At 44.1% G+C, this 25,946-nt stretch overlaps 1 protein-coding gene across 11 annotated transcripts in view; it reads right to left on the reverse strand.

Moving 5' to 3' along the window:
- The window catches only part of ITPR1 (inositol 1,4,5-trisphosphate receptor type 1), a 363,735-nt gene that overhangs the window by 228,312 nt on the left and 109,477 nt on the right, over window positions 1–25,946 (reverse strand). The window lies entirely within an intron of this gene.

Consider the following 25,946-nt stretch of genomic DNA (forward strand, 5'->3'; position numbering starts at 1 on the left):
TGCCACATTGAGTTAGCAAAGGAGAATGCAGCTGAATAAAGGGGTTGAAGTAGGTGTTAAGGGGCTGGGTGGGCTAGAAGCCAGACAGAACAGGCCATAGGTGAGCTTCCATTGTATCAAGGGCATGCTGGAGCCTGGCTGGAGGGAGAATGCTCAACTGCTTTATAGATGAGTTTGACTATCAAATCAGGACTTGTGGTGCACACTTAAGAGAAGATGGGAGCAAGGGGAGCCACAGGTGTGCTTCCAGCACTCTGAGTTGGGGCAGCAGCAAAGTGAGAAAGCAAAAAAGTCAGCCGACCTTCAGAGGTATCCACGTCAGTGACCAAGTAAAAGAATAAAGGTTGCCAGACCAGCAGAAACCCCACTGTGTCCACGCCCTCCTCCCCACTGCTAGAACTTTCACCTCTAGACTGTAAGGTCTCTGAAGGCAGAGACTTCTGTCTGTTTTGTATGCTTTGGTAGCCCAGGGTCTAAAGATTGAGTAGGAGCGCAACAATGTTGTTGAATTAATGATTTAAATGTGCTACAATCCCCAGTGCTCTAGAAACAACTGCAGATATGTCCACTGAAGTCACTTTCAGCTCTAAGCTTCCCAGTGTTCATTCTTGGATTCAATTACTACTTATTAAAATGTTAGGCCGGGTGCGGTGGCTCACACCTATAAGCCCAGGACTTTGGAAGGCCGAGGCAGGTGCATCACGAGGTCAAGAGATGGAGGCCAACATGGTGAAACCCCATCTCTACTAAAAATATAAAAATTAGCTGGGCGTGGTGGTGGGCATCTGTAGTCCCAGCTACTCAGGAGGCTGAGGAAGGAGAATCACTTGAACCCGGGAGGTGGAGGTTGCAGTGACCTGACATCACACCATTGCACTCCAGCCTGGCAACAGAGCAAGACTCCATCTCAAAATAAAGAAAGAAAGAAAGAAAGTCAAAGGCTGGGTGCGGTGGCTTATGCCTGTAATCCCAGCACTTTGGGAGGCCGCGGTGGGCGGATCACGAGGTCAAGAGATTGAGACCATCCTGGCCAACATGGTGAAACCCCATCTCTACTAAAAATACAAAAATTAGCTGGGCATGGTGGGATGTGCCTGTAGTCCCAGCTACTCAGGAGGCTGAGGCAGGAGAATTGTTTGAACCCAGGAGGCAGAGGCTGCAGTGAGCCAAGATCGTGCCACTGCACTCCAGCCTGGGCAACAGAACAAGACTCCTTCTCAAAAAAAAAAAAAAAAAAAAAAAAAGTCTACTATGTGCTGGTACAAGACTGGATGCTGAAAATACAGCAGGGATCCAGTTGCACAAGTCTGTTAATACAATACCAGTAACAGGGACAAACTGGTCAAATATCCATGTTGAATTATAGCAAGTTAGAAGTACTATGGAGGCAAAATTTACATATGGATGCACTAGGGCTGAGGTGGGGAGGCAACACTTTCTACAGGGTCATCAGGAAAGGCAACTCTAGGACTGTGGCATCTGAACTTGGAGTTGCAGGATGAGAAGGGAGGAGCCAGCCTTCATAAAACTCGGGCAAAGCCTCTCAGGCAGAAGGAACAGCAAGTGCAAATGCCCTGAGCTGGAAAAAAACTGACAGATTGAGTAGAAAAGCAGGACTGGTAGTAGTAGGCACAGGCTAGAGCTGCGGAAGATAAGGCTTGAGAGGGAAGCAGAAGCTGCACTGTGCAGGGCAGTGCAGGCCATGGGAAGGCATCGACTCATCCTAAACACAGTAGGAAACCACACAAAGGCTTTAGCAAAGGAAGAAACTGGTGTGCCTGGCTGATGCTTCTAAGGGAGCTTTCATATTGGTGATTGATATGGTTTGGATCTGTGTTCCCACCAAATCTCATCTTGAATTGTAATCCCCAGTTTGGAGGTGGGCCTGGAGGGAAGTGACTGGATCTTGGGGGTGGATTTCTCATGAATGGTTTAGCACCACCTCTTTGGTGCTGTGCTCATGATACTGAGTGAGTGCTCGCAAGATCTAGTTGTTTAAAAGTGTGTGGCACCTCCCACCTCAATTTCTTGCTCTTGCTTTTGCCATGAGTGATGTGCCTGCTCCCTGTTCACCTTCTGCCATGACTGTAAGTTTCCTGAGGTCTGCCTAGAAGCCAAGCAGATGCCAGCATCATGCTTCCTGTAAAGCTTGTGAAACTGTAAGCCAATTAAACCTCTTGTATATCTTGTATTTCTCTGTAGCAGTGTGACAACATTACACTAATACAGTGATGGTACCTACCAAGAAAGGGAAGAATGAGGAGTGGGGTTGGGGAGAGAGGAATGGACACTGAGAATTTTAATTTTGGCTCTGCTTAGTTTGAGATGCCTACGAAACATCCAAGCTGAAACGCTGAGTAGTGAGTAGGCTGTCCATCAACTAGTAAGCCGAAAATATAGAACAGTCAGTTATTTAAAGGTGTCAGAGGGTGGGGGGTGGCAGAAAAAGAGGAAGGATGGGGAGTTGGAGAGGAGGAAAGTTGAGGAAGTCAGTATCACAAATCCACTGTAGCTGTACATCTGGAGTGAGGGAGATCCCAATCTCCCTATTCAAATCCAAAAAATAATTTAATTCAGGCTGACAAAAGCTTGAACTTGATTCAAAGCTTCATAGAGCAGAATAAGGCCCTTTCTACTCTCTTTACTGTTCACTACTACCAAAAAAAGAAAAAAAAAACCCACAAAGAAAATTAGAAGCAAAAAACCCAACTCCATCTTCTATAAAACCCAAATCAATCTTCCCAAGTTGCAATAAATGAAGATGGAAAGAGGATGGAGGGATGGAGCTTGACAGATGAAGTAAAGTGAGGCCTCTGTTTCTGCACAGGGTACCATGAAAAAACAAGCAATTAGCACTGCAGAACCCTGGAAAGGCTTAGGAACTGGAGGCTCCAGGCATCAAGGGTGACAGGAGTGGGATGAGGACCAGTAACGGAGGATTGGATGAAAACACACAGGAAGGGCAGTCAGACCCCTGTGTCCACCCATCTCATATAGTCCAGACATCTGTTCCTTCTCAAACCCTGCAGGAGACTAAATCTTGGGAGAAAATGGGCCATTGAGGCTCTGCAGCTGCATGTACCATGTACAATGAAGGCATGTAAAACTGAGGAATAGAAATAGAAGTAAAGTGACTAAGTAAAAATCCACACCTGGGATGGCGAGATGCACAGGCTCCACCCCAGCCAGGCTTCTCTCCAGCAGGTGTCTGGAACATCGTCTTCTAACTATAGCTCAAGGCCCAAATTGGGTCCACTGCAGACCATTTTTGTATGACTCACAAACTCAGAATGGTTTTTACCTTTTCAAATGGGAAAAAAGTCAACTATAACATCCTCAAAGACTGGAGATAATAACCAAAAGTAAAAAAGGACATAACTTTAAAATGCAACCAAATAAAAACTCTGAGAAATTTAAAATGCAATGATAAAAAATGTTTTAATGTACTGCAGAAAGTAGAAACAAAACACAAAGAGAAATGGAAGGGGAAGAAGAAAAAGAGAGAAGACAGAAGGAGGGGGAGAGAGGAGAGGAGGGGAGGGGAGGGCAGGGGGCAGGAGGGGAGGGGAGAGGAGAGGAGGGGAGAGGAGGGGAGGGGAGAGGAGGGGAGGGGAGAGGAGGGGAGGGCAGGGGAGAGGAGGAGAGAGGAGGGGAGAGGAGAGGAGAGGAGAGGAGGGGAGAGGAGGGGAGAGGAGGGGAGAGGAGGAGAGAGGAGAGGAGAGGAGCGGAGAGGAGAGGAGAGGAGAGGAGGGGAGAGGAGGAGAGAGGAGGGGAGAGGAGGGGAGAGGAGGAGAGAGGAGGGGAGGGCAGGAGAGAGGAGGGGAGAGGAGGAGAGAGGAGGGGAGAGGAGAGGAGAGGAGGGGAGAGGAGGGGAGAGGAGGAGAGAGGAGGGAAGAGGAGAGGAGAGGAGAGGAGGGGAGAAGAGGGGAGAGGAGGAGAGAGGAGGGGAGAGGAGGGGAGAGGAGAGGAGGGGAGAGGAGGGAGAGGAAAGGAGGGGAGAGGAGGGGAGGGGAGAGGAGGAGAGAGGAGGGGAGGGGAGAGGAGGGGAGAGGAGGAGAGAGGAGGGGAGAGGAGAGGAGGGCAGAGGAGGGGAGAGGAGAGGAGGGGAGAGGAGGGGAGGGGAGGGGAGGGCAGGGGAGAGGAGGGGAGAGGAGGAGAGAGGAGGGTAGAGGAGAGGAGAGGAGGGGAGAGGAGAGGAGAGGAGGGGAGGGGAGGGGAGGGCAGGGGAGAGGAGGGGAGAGGAGGAGAGAGGAGACAGGAGGGGAGAGGAGAGGAGAGGAGGGGAGGGGAGGGGAGAGGAGAGGAGAGGAGGGGAGGGGAGAGGAGAGGAGAGGAGGGGAGGGGAGAGGAGAGGAGAGGAGGGGAGAGGAGGGGAGAGGAGAGGAGAGGAGGGGAGGGGAGGGGGCAGGAGGGGAGGGGAGGGCAGGGGAGAGGAGGGGAGGGGAGAGGAGAGCAGGGGAGGGCAGGGGAAGGGGGAAGGGGAGAGAAAGGGGGGAAGGGGAGAGAAAGGAGGAAGGGGGAAAGGGCGGGGGAAGGGGATGGAAGTTGGAGAAGGGGCAGAAGGGGAGGAAGGGAGAGAGGGAGGAGTGAGGAGAGAGGTAGGTAAGGAAAGAAGAAAGGAGGAAAGAAAAGGAAGGAGAGGGGGCAAAGGAAAGAATAAGAAAGGAAAGTAACTTACAGAACAATCCATAGGTCCAATACAAGAGGAAATTCAGAAAAAGAAACTGAAGGTATGGAAACAATCAAAGAAAAATACAAGATAATATCCTAGAACTGGAGATGACTCCCCAAGTTGAAAGAACCCAGTAATTCCCTAGCATAAGAAAACATGGACCCATACATGTCATTGCAAAATTTCAGAGTAATGGGACACGGAGAAGATCCTTAAGGCTTCCAGCAAAAAAATAAAAAAGGCTCAAACAAAAGAAGAGGAATAAGAATAACATCAGACATCTCACAGCAACCCTGGAAGCTCAAATATAACACAGCAGTATCTTCAAAATACTGACTAAAAAGAATTCTCAATCTAGAATTCTGAACTGTATTGAAATAACAACAAGGTATGAAAGTACAATAAAGTCAAGTCTAAAATCAGGAAGCTGCTGGAGGTTGTACTACACCAAAAAATGGAGAGAACAGTTTTTAAATAGTTGTGTGGTTGTTTATCAAAGAGGTTGCCCTGGCCCAGCTCAAATGCCAACCCTTGTTCTATAGTCGAGACAGTATGCTTAATATGCTTAATGCTAGTCATCCATCCCACAGACAGATGTGAGAAAGAAAGTCCCACAGTGACACCATGTAGGGCACGTCACTGCCACAACCTGGAGCAGAGGCAAAGTGCTCCAGGGACAGAGAACGGTGGTGAGGAATAGGAGGGTCAGATCATCCGATGGATCTGGCACATGGAAAACATGCTGAGGAATTGGAGAGAAGGAAGACTCAGTAAATGCTACAAAAGAGCTATGCAAATAAAGAAAAATAAGACAATCACTAACTCCAGGGAAGGTTGCATATGAAAATTCCAATATGTCTTTTGCTCACTAGTGAACAATATTTACATAGTCACAAAAATATTAAGACTGAATATTAGTTTAGCCAGAAAACTGGGACATAACTCTAGTGGGAGGATGGAGGAGGAACAGAGAAGTGTCACAAAGCTAAAAATAACAGTAAGTTGACAAATGTTATTTAAAATACGTTCATCTACAGACATCAAGAGACACACATTATCTAGAAACACAGTGGTAAATATCAGAAGAAAATGTTAAAATATTTGAAATTGTTGCCTCTGGAAAGTGAGAAGGCGTGAGGTGTCATACTGTTATGTTTATCAGTATTTGACTTTTTTGTGGTGAAATTCACATAATATAAAATTAACCATTTTAAAGTGACCAATTCAGTGGCATTTAGTACAGTTGCAATGTTGTAAAAGCATCATCTTTATCTAGTTCCAAAACATTTCATCATCCCCAGAAGGAAACTCTGTACCTATTAAGCAGTTAATTACCCCCCAACTCCTCAACACCCTACATTTGACTTTTTAAAGGATGTGCATATATTAAAGAAAACTTTTTTTTTTTTTTTTTTGAGACACGCACGGTCTTACTTTGTTGCCCAGGCTGGAGTTCAGTGGCACCATCATTGCTCACTGCAGCCTCAACCTCCAGGGCTCAGGTGGTCCTCCCACCTCAGCCTCTCAGGTAGTTGGGACTACAGGTGTAAGCCTGTAAGCCTTTTTTTTTTTTTTTGTATTTTTTAATAGAAATAGGATTTCGCCATGTTGCCCAGGCTGGTCTTAAATGCCTGTGCTCAAGCGATTTATCCGCCTTGGCCTCCCAAAGTGCTGGGATTATAGGCATGCGCCACCAAGCCCAGCCAATATTTCAATTTTTTTTAACTACCTTTTGGTACTCAGTTGGTGTTCAGTTTTTCACAACTACAGACTGACAAAAAGCAACAAAATCTGGATCTTATGATTTGAATGTTTATCTCCTCCAAAACTCAAGCTGGCATTTAATTGTCAATGTAATGGTATTGGGACATGGGGCCTTGAAGAGGTGATTAGAGGGCTTCACTATCATGAGTGGGCTTAATGCCTCAACACAAGAGCTTTTGGGGTTGGGCGGGTCTCTCTCTTGGCTCTTTTGTCCTTCTGCCCTATGAAGAACAGCCATCCTCCCCTCCACAGGATGCAGTGTTTGAAATACCATCTTGAGAGCAGAGACCAGACCCTTACCAGACACCAAAACCTGCTGGCGCCTTGATATTGGACTTCCCAGCCTCCAGAACTGTCAGCCAACAAATGTCTGCTCATTATAAATTATCCAGTCTGTGTTATCCTGTTATACCAGCACAAACAGACTAAGACACTGGAAAATGCCAAGTATCAATGGGGATAGAGAAATCTTCCTGCACTGCTGATGAATGCACACACTGGGGCCACTACTGTGAGTGGCAACTGGTATAAGTCAAAGTAAGTACATATGTATAACCTATAACATGTAATCCCACCATGCTGCTATAGGGCACACATTCCAAAGAAATTCTCACATAGGTTCTCCGATCTCACTACGTCCACAGGCAGAAGGACGTTGTAGGGAAGAGAGTGATGAGAAGGCACCGACTCTTCACTGCTTTGGCCTGGAGGAAATGCAACACTTGCACTCACATGTCTTCAGTGATAATGAAATCACAAGACTCCACCATGATGCAGACAAGCTAAGAAATGAAGTTTAGCTGTGCCAAGGAAGAAGATAGGAGTTTCCTGTGCATCTAGCCCATCTCTGCTACAGCCTGTCCTTGAGGTCAATAAATAATCTATTTCATTCTTTCTTATTAACCCACGCCCCAGGCAACACTCTGGCTGGAGTTGCAGCAATTAAACGTAGTCCCTTCTCTTTCAGAATCTGAACTCTTCAAAACCATCTCATTGGCCAAAAAGACAATCCACAAGCTACTATTGTTTTAAAAATTCTTCACTCAGCCAGCATATATAAATGCAATTTTACATAGGATGAAATCAATAGGTGATATACACAAGCAGTGAATATGAAAAAGGGAAGTGTTCATCATTCATATCTTTTCCTTTTTTTGAAAAGGATAAGAGGAAACAGAATAAAAATTTCAGAAGGAAAAGACAAAATGATTAACAACACAGGGAAGAGGGAGTATTAATTCCTCACCAAGGGGGTTAAGATTTAAAAGTAGTAATGAGAGGGGAATATAAAATAATCCATATTTTAAGAACTAACCCAATTCAAACTTATTAGACTGTAAGCCTCATGAGGTCAGGGCTTATTTGCTTTATTTATCATTCTATTCCTGATATATTCAGTAAACACAGGATAAATTAATAAATGAATGGATAGTCAAGGTAGAAGAATAATCTAAAATTGCAGTTAACACAAGGAAAATCTCCAGCAAGCCTTCCACGAACAAGCAATTAACTCCAGTTCAGTACAAGAGGAAACCAGTAAAACACTGTTGTGTCTGCTGCATGCTAATCACATTTCTCAAGCCATGATGGTAGCCTTTTGAAGTTGAGTGACATTTTCCAATTGGAAATGCCAAAAACCCTCCCATTACCCATCTGCAAAAAACATAGACCGTGTTATTAGAAGACAAAAGATAAGCTAATTTTTTCCCCTCTTCAGACAACCAGATGCTTTCTCTAAATAGAAAACTCGAGCTGACAACACCCCAGGCTGCTGCCCTCTGCCTTTAACCACCTCTCCTGCTTGCAGGTCCACCACTCACCAACACATTAATCAACTGGAAACATGAGGAGAAACTTCCTTTTTGACCTGATCTAGTTCAAGCAATTAAACTTTTATTTAGCTACTTACAATGATTACTGTATGTGGATCAGCTTAAACACAGGGAAAGGTGATGAGAAGTCAGTTGGGGTCAAGATCAGTGGCTCACGCCTGTAATCCCAGCACTTTGGGGAGGCCAAGGCGAGTGGATCACCCGAGGTCAGGAGTTCGAGACCAGCCTGACCAACATGGTGAAACACCGTCTTTACTAAAAATACAAAATTAGCCAGGCGTGGTGGCACATATCTATAATCCCAGTTACTTGGGAGGCTGAGGCAGGAGAATCACTTGAACCCGGGAGGCAGGGGTTGCAGTGAGACGAGATCGTGCCATTGCACTCCAGCCTGGGCAACAAGAGCAAAACTTCATCTCAAAAAAAAAAAAAAAAAAAAGAAATCAGTTGGAAAGGCAAGTCCTCTCCCCATTGTGGAAGACAAAAGGGGCCAGAGGTTCCTTCCAACCAGTAGCCCGAACACAGGTACCTGCCCACGCTTGGTTGTTCAGATGCTCTGCCCTGACCTCTGCACCTGGAGAGAAGTCTGCAGAAGACTCAGGGCTTATTAAAGACTGTGGTAACTGGGTCAGAGGTCCAGGCGCAATATGGAGAAGTGTCAGTACAGGATAGGGGTCACTGTGACAGAGGCAGCACCCTTCCAAAGGTTTCCACACATGGACCTGGCTCCACAGCCATGCCTCCCATAGTGCCTGGGCCCCATTCCAAGCCTCCTTATTGATTCTGTGAGCTATACAATATTCTTGAACAGTTTCCTTTTGGGCTTATGTTAGTCAGTTTCTGTTGTTTGCAAACAAGAGTCCTAGCTGAACCATAGAATGATAAGGCATTGTGCTCTGCTGGGAATGAAAATACACAAAGGCTTTCACCATCACCCAAGAAAACGCTGAAAAAAATAAGAGAAAGGGAATCCAGAAACCCACGTTTCCAGGTTTCCAACAACCCTGTTTCCTCCACTCCCTGGGTGAGCAGCCTTGTCTATGTGATGAAAGCTCTCTGTGTCTGCATGTCTTCCTCCAGAAAAGAGATCATCACCCAGAAACTGCTCAAGTTGTAAAAGCTCAAGTTGCATGTCATGCATCTAACAGAAAATCTAGACCTGGAAGTACTAAAATGTTCATCAATCTAGAATCTGACGGACTGAGTTGAAAGTCCAGCTCTATCACATGTGAGCTGTATGATTTCAGGGAAAGTTATCTATCTCTGTAAGTTTTAGTTTCCTGTCTATAAAGAGGTAATAACCACATGGCTAACTCAGAAATTAACTTTAAAAATTAAACTACTTTGCTTAAAGTCCTTCGAACAGATCCTGGCACAGAGTAAACATTCAATAAATACTAGCTGCTATGGTATGATAGAAGGGATAAACAGGTGACACAGCTATGTTACACTGCAATGCTGGAAGACCACACTGCAATGAAAAACAAGCTACTGTTACAACATGGATGAATTTCACAATCGTTATTTGTTTTTGTTTTTTAAGATAAGGTCTTGCTCTGTCACCCAGGCTGGAGCACAGTGGTGTGATCAAGGCTCACTTCAGCCTCCATCTCCCAGGCTCAAGAGATCCTCCCACCTCAGCCTCCCAGGTAGCTGGGACTAGAGGTATGCACTGCCACGCCTGGCTAATTTTTTTGTATCACAGTCATTATTTGGAGTGAAAGATGCCAAATCAAAGAGTCCATTTATACTGAATGAATCCACTTATATGAAGTTCAAAAACAGGCACAACTAGAGTCACAGCTTTAAAACAGTAGTTATCTCTGTCAGGGGTAGAGGTGGAGGTGGTATTTTCTGGAAAGAAGCACCTTCTTGGGGACTGGAAATGTTATCTATCTCAATCTGAGTGTGGGCCATGTGGAAATGCACATATGCAAAATTCCATCCAGCTAGACATTTAAGGCGTGTGCATATATGCCTATATATCTGTATACACATGCATATATGAAATCCCTCAATAAAAAATAAAAATAAAATGCTTTTCATGTTCTCATGAAAAGAAGGATAATCCTGCTGATAATGGAAAACAAATTTTCCCTTCATGTAAAAAGATAACAATGTCCGATTTGCACTGCTGAAAAAACATGCTTTGTTTTGTCAGGGTTTGGAGGTTGGAGGTTGCTGGTCTATAACGAAGAGAGAAAGGCAGAAGAGACAGAGATGACATCACCGACTCCCCTTATGGCCTTGGTATTTGCGTCACCCACAGGAAACTCAGGCAATGAGCATTCCCTGGCCCAAGGACAAGTGCGTAGAGGAGCAGCAACAGAGGGAAGTTCCCCCTCAATTCCCTCTTCTGTGAAAGAAAAATAAATCTTGGGACCCCTAAATCACTAAGCTAAAGGGAAAAGTCAAGCTGGGAACTGCTTAGGGCAATCCAGCCTCCCATTCTATTCAAAGTCATCCCTCTGAGGGTCACCTGAGACAAATGTATATCTGATTGCTTCCTCTCCCCTACTGTTTATGTAAAAATACAGATTCACTGAGCCAGACTAAATTGTATATTTAGTGGAAGACTGACAAAGGACTCCAAAGAATGCAACCTTTTGTCTCTTATCTACTCCTAACCTGGAAGCCCCCACTTTGAGTTGTCCCTACTTACTGGACCCAACCAATGTACATCTTACACATATTGATTGATGTCTCATGTCTCTCTAAAATGTATAAAAGCAAAATGTACCCCCAACCACCTTGGGCCCATGTCTCAGGACTTCCAGAGGCTGTGTCACAGGCACGTCCTTAACCTTGGCAAAATAAACTTTCTAATTTGACTGAGATCTGTCTCTGATATTTGGGATTCACATAACCAGACAGCTTTAAAACATTAATAAGCAGCAGTTTTGTTACTTTTGTTTGTTTGTTTTGAGATGCAGTCTCACTCCGTCACCCAGGCTGGAGTGCAGGAGCAGGATCTTGGCTCACTGCAACCTCTGCCTCCTGGGTTCAAGCAATTCTCCTGTCTCAGCCTCCCCAGTAGCTGGGATTACAGGCCCCCACCACCACACCCGGCTAATTTTTGTATCTTTAGTAGAGATGGGGGTTCGCCATGTTGGACAGGCTGGTCTCAAATTCCTGACCTCAGGTGATCCGCCTGCCTTGGCCTCCAAAAGTGCTGGGATTACAGGCATGAACCATCATGCCCAGCCAATAAGCAGCAGTTTTAAAACATAATCTCTAATGAAATGATATGATGTCTGACATGTACTTCAAAATGATCAGGGGGACAGAAGTGGGGGGATATAGAAAAAAACAAGATTAGCCATGAGTTGGTCATTGTTAAAGGTGAGTGTTGAGGTACTGCCATTGTCCTTTGGTATCCATGGGGGATTGGGCCCAGGACACCCCTTGGATTCCATAATCCACAGATGCTCAAAAGTGCCTGATATAGTGTCCAGGTGCGGTAGCTCACGCCTGTAATCCCAGCACTTTGGGAGGCTGAGGCAGGCGGATCATCTGAGGTCAGGAGCTCGAGACCAGCCTGGCCAACGTGGTGAAACCCTGTCTCTACTAAAAATATAAAAATTAGCCAGGCTTGGTGGTGGGTGCCTGTAATCCCAGCTACTCGGGAGGCTGAGGCAGGAGAATTGCTTGAACACAAGAGACAGAGCTTGCAGTGAGCCGACACGGACTGCACTCCAGTCTGGGTGACAGAGCGAGACTCCATCCAAAAAAAAAAAAAAGAAAAGTGCCTGATATACTTGTTATGCTATAATTTTATTTGTATTATTTTTAATTGTTGTATTACTATTTGGGGGAGGTGGTTTCTGAATATTTTTGACCTGAGGTTGGTTGAATCTGTGGATGTGGAACCTTCAGACATGGAAAGCCACTGTGCATGGAGAGTCATTGTACTTTTTTTATTCTCTTGATTTATAAATAGGCTAAATTATTTTTACAATAGGAAGTTTTAAAAATCACCTATGAAATTTATTTTCAAGTGTAAAATTTTCATAAAAACCAAGCAAGTATTCATTGAATTCAAAGCAAGGTTATTTTCATTTATTTTTTGAGAGAGGGTCTCGCTGTCACCCAAGCTGGAGTGCAGTGGCATGATCTCAGCTCACTGCAGCCTCGGCCTCCCTGTGAACAGGTGACCCTCTCACCTCAGCCTCCCAAGTATCTGGGACTACACACACATGCCACCACACCTGCTAATTTATTTACTTATTTATTTATTTTTGAGATAGAGTCTCGCTCTGTCACCCAGGCTGGCGTACAGTGGCGTGATCTCGGCCATGAATGGTTCAAGCCATTCTCCTGCCTCAGCCTCCCAAGTAGCTGGGATTACAGGTGCATGCCACCATGCCTAGCTAAATTCTGTAATTTTAGTAAAGACGGGGTTTCACCATGTTGGTCAAGCTGGTCTCAAACTCCTGACCTCAAGTGATCCACCCACCTTGGCCTCCCAAAGTGCTGGGATTACAGGCGTGAGCCACCGCACTCAGCTGGGCTAATTTTTGTACATATATAAAGTTTTTTTTTTTTTTTGTAGAGATGAGGTTTTGCCATGTTGCCCAGGCTGGTCTCAACCTCCTGTGCTTGAGCAATCCACTCTCCTCAGCCTCCCAAAGTGCTGAGATAACAGGCATGAGCCACCATGGCTGGCAGTTATTTTTCTTTAAGTCAAGAAAGACAGATGGGAAGGGAAGGGGGAAGGGGGAAGTGGGAAGGGGGAAGGGGGAAGTGGGAAGGGGGAAGTGGGAAGGGGAAGGGAAGGGAAGGAGAAGGAGAAGAGGGGGAAGGGGAAGGGGAGAGAGAGGAAAGGAAAGGGAAAGGGAACGGGAAAGGGAAAGAGAAAGGGAAGGAAAAAGAAAATTTGCCACGCCACCTGAAAACCAGTATGTTCTGGAAAGGAGGCCATAGCTGGATGGACCTGTGGAATAAGTGGTGCACAAAAAAAGTAAGAATGCCCTGCCGTAAGTTAGATCTGTGAATAACAAACAATAACCATGACTTTGGGTTAAAACCTTTGCTGAGGAGAACTCTACATCCTCAGTACCTCATTAAAGGCAAATGAAATTTCCCTGTGCATTGCTCTGGCTATTTAAAAAAAATGACAGTACTTAAGAATCACTGAGGATATGCCACATCTACAAAAGGGCATTCAGAAAGCCTGGAGCAGCTGGCATGAAAGGAATTACATAAGCTATTGGCTTGGTCATCGAGATCCTCCAGGAAAAACCCTTTTCCTATCAGAAACTCCCACTACACAAAGGAAGAGCAGACTGTCTCTCTTGAAGCAATTTTATTTCTCTCTCATTCAAACAGTTATTAAGTGCTTGTGTGCTGCAGATACAAAGTCAATAAAACCTGGTCCCCAAGTGTCATCAGGGAGAGGGAGGAACCAACAGGAAACTCCAAGGTGTCTGGCGCACAGAGGAGCACTAATCCAGCCCAGGTTGAGATGGGAGAGGCAGTAAGAAGGTTCCTCATTTGAGCTTTGCAGGATCCACTGGACAAGCCAATGGGTGGGACAGGAAGAGGGATGGATGACAAGCAAAGAATGAGATGCCACAGAAATCTGTTGCATTCCAGCCAGCACAGTGGCCCCAGAATGAATTTTCTGTGCAGTGGGCCAGACTTCTCAATACAGCCCACCATGTAGAATGGAAACATCAAGTACAGCTGACCTGGTCCTCCTCACTTGCTCATCTGGGCCGGGATCCCTTAGTCTGCAACAGTGCCTTTTTCTCAGGTGTCCTGCTCTCAGAGTTCAAGGCAACATGGCAGGCTGAGCAGAGCTGTCACTGTTGATTTGGCCCCGTTTCTCCATAGAGAGACAAAAAGGACCAAAGGAAGCTTTGTCCTGTTCTATTCCTCTATGTTGTCCACTGAATACATGGTGACCCAGCCCTGAGCACCAAGGTTCTTCCCCCTCTATTCTAGCATTTCCAACCAGCCCCGACCACATGTGAGGTGGCCAAGCTACCAACCCATCTGTCCCATTCCATTCCTCCATGTTCTCCATTGAATACGTTGTGACCCAGCCCTGAGCACCAGAGTCCTTCCCCCTCCATCCCAGCATTTCCCATCCAGCCCCGACCACGTGTGAGGTGGGCCATGCCCTCACATAGTTTTGACATCTGTACATATTCAACATACCCCTAATGAACACATTCCTTCCAAAGAGACCCTTTCACCCACCCTAAGCCCAACAAGAAACAACTAATTAGATGAATCAGGACTTACTCAAAAACATCATGTATATACCCTAAATAAAGAGAAAAGTTGCTTTCTTATTTCATGACCTATGTTTCCTTTGCTTGCCTTTTATTTTTATCCTAGCAAACACAGCCTATCACCAAACAGGTTTTTTCAGTCCAAATATCTGCCAAGAACAATGACTGTCAAGCTTTTTCTTTCCCCAGAACACCCACCTGAAAGATATGACACCTTCCCACCCCAAATAGAGGCTTATCATAGTAGAGATTCTCAAGGATGGCACCTCAAGAATGACCCTACCCCTCCAAAATGGTGATTAGATTAGAAGAGGATTTCTCAACACCACCACTGACATACATGTATATATATATTTTTTTGTTGTTGTTATTGTTGTTTTGTTTTATTTTTTTTTTTTAAAGATGGAGTCTCACTCTGTTATCCAGGCTGGAGTGCAGTGCATGATCTCGGCTCACTGCAACCTCTGCCTCCAGGGTTCAAGCAATTCTCCTGCCTCAGCCTCCCAAGTAGCTGGGATCACCGGCATGTGCCACCACACCTGGCTAATTTTTCTATCTTTAGTAGAGATGAGTTTTCACCACGTTGGCCAGGCTGGTCTCAAACTCCTGACCTCAAGTGATCCACCTGCCTTGGCCTCCCAAAGTGCTGGGATTACAGGCATGAGCCACTGTGCCCAGGCACCACTGATATTTTGGGTGTCATCTGTAATTCCTCATTGTGGAGGTGTCCTGTACCTTGTAAGATGCTGAACAGCATCCCTGGCTTCTACACATTGGCTATCAGTAGCACCCCACTCCCTAGTTCTAACAATCGAAACTGTCTCCAGATTACCAAATGTCTTCTGGGGGCTAAAATCAGCCCCAAATGAGATCCATAGGAGGAAACCTTCCTCCCCATCCTTCTTGAGAACCAATGCCCTAAAGTTAGCAAAAGTGGGAAGATGGACTGATGAATACAACAGAGTGTAGCAAAAAGCATTCTAGACCCTTCTGAATTGTGTCTCAAAAGAAGCTTCTTTGCTGTACTTCTTGGAATCCTATTTGATGGCTGGAATTCTACACTTGACTCCTCTGCCTCAAATCCTGTAGGGCTGTGATTCTCAACCCTGGCTGCTCCTGACAGTCACATGGAGAAGGTTTTAAAATGATACAATGCTCCAGAGGATTCCCTATGGCAGCAGGGATTCCTGCTGGTTTTAAAATGATACAGTGCTCCAGAGGATTCCGTATGTGCTCAAACTTAGGAGTAAATCATAATTGCCAGGGTAAAACTGCTTTTGCAAAATTTATAACATTGAGAAAATTGTAGCAGTGGGGAAAATCTGATGTGGCTAACCCTCATCTTCCCGTTAACCTTCAAACTGCCCTTAACTGTTTCTGGGCTTAGGCAAAGCTAACTTTGGGAGACATTTAGTTTATAGTTTAAATGATAACAGCCCTTCCCCAAAACTCAACCCTTTGTAAAGCTAATGAGAGGCTACCAGGCTAGGCAGATAGACGAGCCTGAATTCTGCTAAGGTGTAGACATAATCAATGGCCAGCCATTATTCTGGAAGTCACAAGATATGCAACTTACCCATTACTACTGCAGGCAACATCACTGTCATAGATCCTAAGATTGGCCTTTTGAGGTATCTTTTCAGGTTTTGTTGCAAATCTGACTATTGATGGCCTCCACCTGGACCTGCCAACTGCTCCTGAGTAGCCCAACCCAGAAGCAACTCAGAGCACCAGAGGACCATTACCCACACCCCTATGACTGCACCCCCACAAATCAGCAGCAAGCACCATTGCCTGCCACCCCCACCTTTCCCCAACCAACCTTTGAAAAAACCCTTGCCCCCAAATTCTCTGGGAGGCTGATTTGAGCAATAATAAACCTCCAGTCTTCCATTTAGTCAGCACTATGTGTATAAAACTCTCTTGCAATTCCCCTGCCTTGATCAATCGGTCCCATTTGGGCAGTGGGCAAGAAGAACCCATTGGGTGGTTTATAAGGGGACTTAATTAAAACACACGGTCCTGGGTGGAAGTGTGGCCTAGGAATCCTCATTTTAAGCAAGTATTCCAGGTGATTCTAAGGCAAGTGGCCCCGCAACCACACTCTGAGAAACACTGACCTGCAGGATAACTGAATTCTAAAAACAGCGCTTCTCAAACTTTAGTGTGCAGTCAAATCATCTGGAGATCCTGTTAAAATGCAGACTCTGATGCAGCAAGTCTGGGTGGGGTCTGAGACTGCATTTCTAATAAGCTGCTGGTCTAAGACCACGCTGAGCAACAAGGTTCTAGGACTCAAGTCACTGCCAGCAATCAGGGTGATTCCCAAGTGCTGATGGGACACATCTGTAACAGCTCACCCATGAAAATATCCAGAGGCCTTCAGTATTATTGTTGTTTGGTGTGGTAGAAAGAATATTAGCCGGGAATGTCAGACCTTTCATGTGGCCCCTCCACTTCTCCAGTTTCATTTCTTTAAAACATCTCCCCCGTGAATACTTTACTCCAGCCATTCCAAATTCACGACAGGTCTCACAAATGTAAACCATGTATCACCCTTCTCTGCCTTTCCCAAGTTTTTCCTTCCCTCTGCCAGAAAGTTGTGAAAGAAAATAAAAACTTGGGACCCCAATTTATTATGCCAAAAAGGAAAAAAATTAACCTGAAAGCTGAGTCATGCAAGAGCCTTTCCTCCTGTTCCTAAGCAGATAGCTACAGATAAAAGGTTAAATATCTCCACAGGTAGCTTCTCTATGTTCACTTTATCTTATTGTAAAGTGCATGAGGCTGAGCATGAGACGAATACATAATTAACATTCCGCTACCTGCTCCTTTTCCCTTGCAACATGTGTTTTACCACACCCTCCCTGTCTCCCCTCCAGTCCACTCTTGCCCTTTACACACCAAAGTCCTCAAAATCATCTCTGGAAAAAGGCAAGGACCACAGACTGTTTCTGTGATTCTGTGTTTGTTTCTTTTTTTCCTTCCAGGCATCACCTTAACCTTGGTAAAATAAACTTTCACACTGATTGAGACCTGCCTCAGATACCTTTTGGTTTACAAACTGTATTCCCATGTTACCAGCAGCATCAGTGCCATTTTCTACCTGGGACACCCTTTATCTATCCTGCTGTAAGCTCACCCTCAAAGTTCCACTCCCAAAGGAAGACTTTTGTGTCCTCCATCCTACTCCACCCTACCACACAGGGTTCATCACTGCCTCCTCCAGAATCCCAAACACTACCTTCATTCTAGTACTGACCTAGAATTTGTCTGTACAATGGGTATGGTGACCATTAAGAACCTGTATGACATAATCAGAAAACACATTTGTCTTCCACTGTTGTTTTAAAATTTATTCAGTGGGGAAGGCTCTTTCCCCTGCTGCTAGATTTTGGAAAAGAAAAAGTTGATCAAGCCTCTGGAAACGGCTGCAAATGGTAATGATCCAATTAAAATAATTTAGACCCACCTGACAGCCAAAGCTAAGATTTTTTCCTCCCCACGATCCCTTCTCTCTTTCCTGTCTGACATCGGCCCCACTCCCTGTTGCCTACTTCACTTTCTGATCTCACCTTGCAGGAGGCAGAGGATGTGGAGAGAGGAGAGCAACCAGAAGACCAGAAAAGGCCAGTGGAATCACGCCAGCTTCACACTCTAGGCCTCAGTGATAGACGCTGAAAGCTGGGCACTCATGGTCATTTTTTCTTACATATTTGTTTGGAGACAACTGCAAATTTACAGAAGTTGCAAGAGTAATGGTACATGGACCACTCTATACTGAGTCACCTATTGCTAACCTTTTACACAATTGCTTCATCATTCATATTCTTTCTGCATGTATAATACATACAAACAAAATAACTTCCTGAACAATTTTAGAGTTAGTCACATATATCATGCCCATATTTCAGTGTCCATTTGCTAAGAATAGGGCAATTCTCTGATATGACCCCAGCACTACTATCAACTTCAGCAAATCTAATACTGATCCTATGCTTTTATCGTATCTATGGTTCACATTCCCATTTTGTCATTTGACCAGACAGTGTCCTTTCTGGCACTTTCTACCCTCCAATCAGGATCTGGCTTAAGATCAGGTACTGCATTTAGTTGCCATGTTTTTTATAGCTGTTCTCTGTCTTTCATGACCAGGACATTTCAAAATAATATGTGGTCCCCCATTTAAAAAACTATAGGGCCAGAGAGGGTGGCTCAGGCCTGTAATCCCAGAACTTTGGGAGGCCGAAGTGGAGTTCTAGACAGCCTGGCCAACATAGTGAAACCCCATCTTTACTAAAAATACAAAAAATTAGCCGGGCGTGGTGGCGTGTGCCTCTAATCCCAGCTACCAGGGAGGCTGAGACAGGAGAATTGCTTGAGCCCGGGAGGCGGAGGTTGCAGTGAGCCAAGATTGTGCCACCACACTTCAGCCTGGGTGACAGAGCAAGACTCCATCTCAAAAAAATAAATAAATAAATAAATAAATAAATAAATAAATAAAATAAAAATAGCATGCTCCTCATTTGGGGCTTGTCTGATGTCTTCTCATGGTTAGATTCCAGCTGGAACACTCCATGCAGGGGTTGTGTCCTACCCCAGGCATCATATCTGAGGACTCATGATGTCCATCTGTTCTTGCTGGCATTTCCATAGGCATTTTGGAGATAAGCCTGCCATTGCTAGAGGCCTCTCTCTGCATTCCCTCTTCAGGGGGAAAGATCTCTATTCTGGTAGTCACAGGTCCTCCCCAACTACTGCAGATCCTAAGCTCCACCCCTAGGTTCTCTTCTGTGCAGGGCCCCTTCCCAGCTAAGATGACCCCACACCAGTTCATTCACACATGGCCCATGCCTGTCCATGAAAGAGTCATGAATTCCCTTCTCAGGCAAATTGATGCCAAATTAGCTGAAATGCTCCTTTACATTGCTTGTCATTGAGCTAGATAGCTCATCTCCTCGCTGATCCCATGTCAGAATTGGACACCCCATCCTTCCCTAAGCAGAGGAGACACATAGACAGTTCTCCAAGTAATACAGTTGTAACTTTTTCAGCTAACACCTTTATAAATACCTTGACCCATCCTCGGGAATGGAACACGCTTTATGTCTTAGTGCCTCAGCAGAGACTCCTGACTTCCATCCTGCCTACCTGACCTCCCTTCCACCTCCACAACTCCATCAAAGCCCACAAGCATAGGTCCAGCGTCTTACTCATCACTGTGTTCCAAAGAGCCTTGCCAGCACATAAGTCTTCCATAACCTCTGTTAAATGTATGTGCCTCTCACCTAAAACATATCCTCAGACACATCTGAAAACTCACCCAATGTACAGACCTTCTCAAAGGAAGACTTACAGACGGTCAACAAACATAGGAAAAAATGCTCAACATCACTAATCACTGAAGAAATGCAAATCAAAACTACAACGAGATACCATCTCCAACTCACATCAGTCAGAACAGCTATTAAAAAATTAAAAAAAACAAACAAACAGATGTTAGAGAGGTTGCAGAGAAAAGGAAACACTTATACGCTATTGGTAGAAATGTAAATTAGTTCAGCAGTTTGGAGATTTCTCAAAGAACTTAAAACAGAACTATCACTCAACCCAGCAATGCCATTACTGTGTATTATCCAAAGGAAAACAAATCGTTCTACCAAAAAGACACATGCACTCGTATGTTCATCACAGTGCTATTCACAACAGCAAAGACATGGAATTGACCCAGGTGCCCCATCAACTGTGGACTGGTTAAAGAAAGTGTGGTACATCACACCTGTAATCCCAGCACTTTTGGAGGCCAAGGCGGGTGGATCATGAGGTCAGGAGATCAAGACCATCCTGGCCAACAGGGTGAAACCCTGTCTCTACTAAAAACACAAAAATTAGCTGGGTGTGGTGGCGCGCCCCTGTAGTCCCAGCTACTCAGGAGGCTGAGGCAGGAGAACTGCTTGAACCCAGGAGGTGGAGGCTGCACCACTGCACTCCAGCCTGGGTGACAAAAGGAGACTCCGTCTCAAAAACAAAACAAAAAACAAAAAACAAAAAAAAAAAAAGAAAAGAAAATGTGGTTGTGCTACATACGGACCAGGGAGTGAGGGTTGAAAAACTAACTATTGGGTGCTATGCTCACAACCTGGGTGATCATTCATACCCCAAACCTCAGCATCATGCAATATACTCATGTAACAAACCTGCACATGTGCCTCATGAATCTAAAATAAAAGTTGAAATTTTAAAAATAAAGAAATAATTTTAAAAATTATAGTTGACTGTAAAAAAACAAAATAAAAAATGCCTGTCATCTAAAAAGCAAGTCTTGCCTTATTTCCTTCCCCTTTATCTCTTTTTTCACTTGTTTTGTAGTCAAAAGTTGATGTTTTATTATTTTATTTGATGTCTGTTGTTTCATCTGCATATATTTTGTTACCAGTAAGCTTGAACATTTTTTACATGTAGTAATTTTTATTGAGATATTATTCACATCCAACAAAATTCAGAGTACAACTCAGCAGTTTTTAGAAAATTCACAGATTGGTACAACCACCACTATCTAATTCCAGAACATTTGCATTATCCCCCACTAAAACATCCTATACCCATTATTAGTCACTCCCCATTCTCCCCTTCTCTCAAGAGCCTAGTTATCTAGTGTCTGTCTCTATGAATTCTCAGTATTTTACATAAATAGAATCACAAAATAGGTAGCCTTTTTGTGACAGGCTTCTTTCACTTAGCACGAGGTTTGTAAGGTTCATGCATGTTGTAGCAGGTATTGGCACTTCATTCCTTTTTATGACTGAATAATATTCCATTGTGTGTCTACAACCCTTTTTAAAATCCATTTATTAGCCGATGGACATTTGAGTTGTTTCTACTTTTTAGCTATAATGAATAATGTTGCTATAAATGTTTATGTACAAGTTTTTTTTTGTTTTTTTGTCTTTTTCTGACAGGGTCTTACTCCCATTACCCAGGCTAGAGTGCAATGGTGCAATGTCAGCTCACTGCAGCCTTGACCTCCTAGGCCCAGGTGATTCTCCCACCTCAGTCTCCTGAATAGCTGGGACTACAGGTGCACACCACCATGCCTGGCTAACTTTTTTTTTTTTTTTTTTTTTTAGCAGAGACAGGGTTTTGCCATGTTGCCCAGGCTAGTCTCAAACTCCTGGGCCCAAGCAATTCCACCCACCTTGGCCTCCCAAAGTGCTGAAACTGTAGGTGTAAATAGGTGCACCTGGCCCATGTACAAGTTTTTATGTAGATGTATGTTTTCAATTCATTTGGATATATCCCTAAGGAGTGAAACTGCTGAATCATATAGTAACTCTATGTTTAACCTTTTGAGGAATTGCCTAACTTTTACAAAGTGGTTGTGTCATTTTCAATCTGCCAGCAATGTGTGAGAGTCGCCATTTCTCCACATTCTCACCATTGCTGATTATTGCACATCTTTTTTACTCTAGCCATCCTTGGGATTTCTCACTGTGATTTTGATTTGCATTTCCCTAATGACTAATGCTACTGAACATTTCTGCATGTGCTTATTAGCCATTTATATGTTTTCTTTGGAGAAATGTCTATTCAAATCTTTTTCCTATTTTTAAATTGGGCTATTTGTCTTTTACTGTTGAGCTATGAGAAGTCTTTTTATACTCTATATACTAGTCCTGTATCATAAAAAAATTTGAAAGTATTGTTTACTTTTCTATGAGTTGTCTCTTCACTAGATAGTATCTTTTGAAGCATGAAAGGTTTTAATTTTGACGAAGTGCAATTTATCTAATTTTCTTTTATTGCTTATGCTGTTGGTGTCATATTAAGAACCTGTCACCTAATTTAGGACCATGAAGATTTACACCTATGTTTTCTTCTAGGAGGTGTAGAGTTTTAGCTCTTATATTTAGAGCTTTGATTCATTTTGAGTTAACTTTTGCATACAGTATGAGGTAGGTGTTCAACATTTTTTTTTTTTTTTTTGAGACAGGGGTCTCACTCCATTGCCCAGGCTACAGTGCAGTGCAGCCTCGACCTCCTGGGCTCAGGTGACCCTCCCACCTCAGCCTCCCGAGTAGCTGGGACTACAGGTATATGCAACCATGCCTGGCTAATTTTTGTATTTTTTGCAGACATAGGGTTTCACCATGTTGCCCAGGCTGGGTTCGAACTCCTGGGCTCAGAGTGGTTCTCCCACCTTAGCCTCCCAAAGTACTGGGATTACAGGCAGGAGCCAATGCGCCTGGCTCAACTTTATTTTTTTGAATGTGGAAATCTAGTTACCCCAGTGCCACTTGTTGAAAAGAATATTTTTCCCCATTTAATTGTTCTGATATCTATGTTGAAAAATCAATTGACCATAAATTATGGGTTTCCTTCCACTTTATATGTAACAGGTGATTCATGTCTACCAAACCCTCTCCACAGCCCCACCACCACTAATAAAAGAAGAACAGAATTCCTCATTTATTTACTCAGAAAATATTCTAGAAGCTAAGAATTTATTTACTCCAGGAATAAATGCAACTTAACAATGAATGAGTTTCTCTGAAGAACACAAAAATTATGGTGTGCTTTCATGAGCTGTCCCCACACAGTCAACAAATTAAGTAGTGCTCATATTTTTATTTCTCCATTCCTGCATTGTCTGATGGCTACTGACATTCTGCGGGAGTCGCCCTTGTTGGGAGTGGGGAGTGAATCAATCTTAGAGGGACAGGAAATTAGCTCATGTGACACAATCCTGACCTCCCAAGGAATATGTCTACTATCAACTTCACATTCCCAAAATGCCACCCTTCACACCATAATCTCCACATTACAGTTCCTAAACAGTCCACAGACAATCATTTTACGTAGAAGACACATAAACATTCACATATATTTGACAAATGCCAGAAAAATGTTCTCAATTTAGAAGCTAAAAATTAAAGCTATTTAAATTCTCAAAACAGACACAGACACACACACAAACACACACACACACACACACAAAACAGGAAGGTGCATAGAAAGGGTGCCCTTTCTGAGCTCCAGCCTGTGGGCCCTCAAAGAGCCCATCCAGACCACCCACAACAAAACCTGGGGCTCGGAATCTCCTTAGAATCACAGAATCAATACACGACCACAGAAATCCTCAACACCAGTTCTAACTCACAAGGTAACTTGAGGGATGTGTAGAATGAATGGCTGTGGGTACCAGAAACTGGGGGCCACCATGTCCAAAAGTCTGCCTTGAGTGGAAACTGTGGTATGCAATGAAACAATGCCACAGAGGTAAAATTTTTTAGAAAGACAAAAAGACTAAACTATTGATGCATACAACACAAATGAAGTGTAACATACTTATGCTATGTGAAAGAGCTCAGGCAAAAGAGAGGACTTGCTGTACGATTCCATTTATACATAAAATTCTAGGAAATGCAAATAACAGCGATAAAGCAGATAAAGCGATAAAGCTGGTACCTGGGGGCAGGTACCAGCATGTGAATGAGGGAGGAGGGACCACCAAGGGGCAGGAGGAGACTTCTGGGAGAGACTAAGATCTTCATTATCCTGTGGTGAGTTTCACGTTTTCATACGTACATCAAAACTGACAACTATATCCAACACCCTACATATTGACACTCCAACCTGACATTGTCCACTCCAAGACTGATCCAGTGAAGAGTATATCATACACATGCCTCCTGCTGGTGTCAGGAAAGTCAAGTCCAACACCCTGCAGGACCCAGCTGCAAAAACAGCAGTCGCTGTCGGAGTAGGGGAAGCCTTGCTGCAACCAAGGTCCTTCATTCAACCATTTTCACATTTAGAGTTCGTTGCTACTCTTGTCCCCAGTTTTCATCAATCAAGTACAGCATCACAAACCCAACTGCCTACAGCCATCACTCAAGAACTGTAAGGTGAGGACCAAAGGAAGTAGAAGGATGTTGGCAAGACTGTAGAGTCCTTCTCCCCTCAAAAGAAGAAAGCTTTACTCAGTTTCTGCTACTTGTCATCTGGCAATGCTAATCCACTGTGGCTAGATTTTCTGCATTTTCCCCCAAAAGACAGAAATTTGTTTTTTATGTAAAATCTCCCAAACTGTAAGGGTAAACCAATTAAATCAGATTTTAAAACACTGTGCAAGTTAAACAAAAAACAAGTGGAGCAGGAGTCAGTCTATGAGCTGCTGATTTGCAGCTACAGAGAGTGATGGCTATGAATACAGGCTCTGTGGTTACTACCTCTGTGACCGCAGGCAACATATTCAACCTCTCTGAGATCCCATATCCATATCAGCAAATCAGGACTAACAATAAAGGATCCCCATCTGAGGATTGTAGTAAAAATGAAATATTTTACCCATAGGAAACCTTCAGTAAGTATTCTCAATACTAGTCTCCAAGTGAGAACATTTCAATAGATTTTTCCCAAAATTAGGTGATGGCCAGAAAAGATGGAAAAAAAAAAAAAAAAAGCTCATTAGTAATGATCTTGTGCACTATAGACCACACCTAGAATATGACCTTTAGTTCTGGAAGCCACACTGTACAAAACAGGAAAAACAGTGGATATGGCCACTGTGACAGGTACTAGGACACCCAGTGGGTTTGACAATGTTCTCAAAGTAAAGTGAGATTCAGGGAAGTTCAGGTAGTGACATAAAATTGCACCTGAATTGAAACACTCTGATTTAGAGCCCAAATTTTTAGGTATAATTTTGGAAAACTACATTGGGACAAAGTTGGGACAATTTCTTTGTTCCAAGACTTTACAGAGCCTTTAATATAACTCAGCTGCTTTATGAACATCTTAAAGGCAGAAGTGATAACCATATTTCCTAAAACTTTTCTGCATTTTTTTTTTAAGACAGGGTCTAGCTCCATCTCCCAGGCTGGAGTGCAGTGGTGTGATCATGGCTCACTGCAACCTCAACCTCAACCTCCCGAGCTCAAGCAATCCTCCCGTCTCAGCCCCACCGAGTAGCTGGGATCACAGGCATGCACCACCACACCCAGCTAATTTTTGTATTTTTTGTAGAGATGGGGTCTCACTGCATTGCCCAGGCTGGTCTCAAACTTCTGGGCTCAAGTGATTCACCCACTTCGTTCTCCCAAAGTGCTGGGATTACAGGCATGAGCCACTGTGCCCAGCCTGCCTTTATTTTTTAATTCTCTGTTGAAACAAGGGTTTCCTCCAAGTGAGGAGGAGACCTCCTTGCTACACTCAAGTATCACACATCCTGGTTAAAGAGATTACTGCCATATGACATGCACAGAAGCCAATGACAGGTCACAGAGGAGGGTTTGCTTCCTTTCAACCAGGGGAGAGGGGAAGGGTGGTACAAATTTTAACTGAGAGGAAGCACTAAAGCTGTAGCCATGCAAGGCCCCATAGACCCTGCACAGGTGCTAACAGCCCATGCCATGTGCCAACTAGTGAGATGCAGGTAAC

This window comes from Pongo pygmaeus, chromosome 2 (genome assembly GCF_028885625.2).
Source record: "Pongo pygmaeus isolate AG05252 chromosome 2, NHGRI_mPonPyg2-v2.0_pri, whole genome shotgun sequence".
Taxonomy (NCBI): Eukaryota; Metazoa; Chordata; class Mammalia; order Primates; family Hominidae; genus Pongo; species Pongo pygmaeus.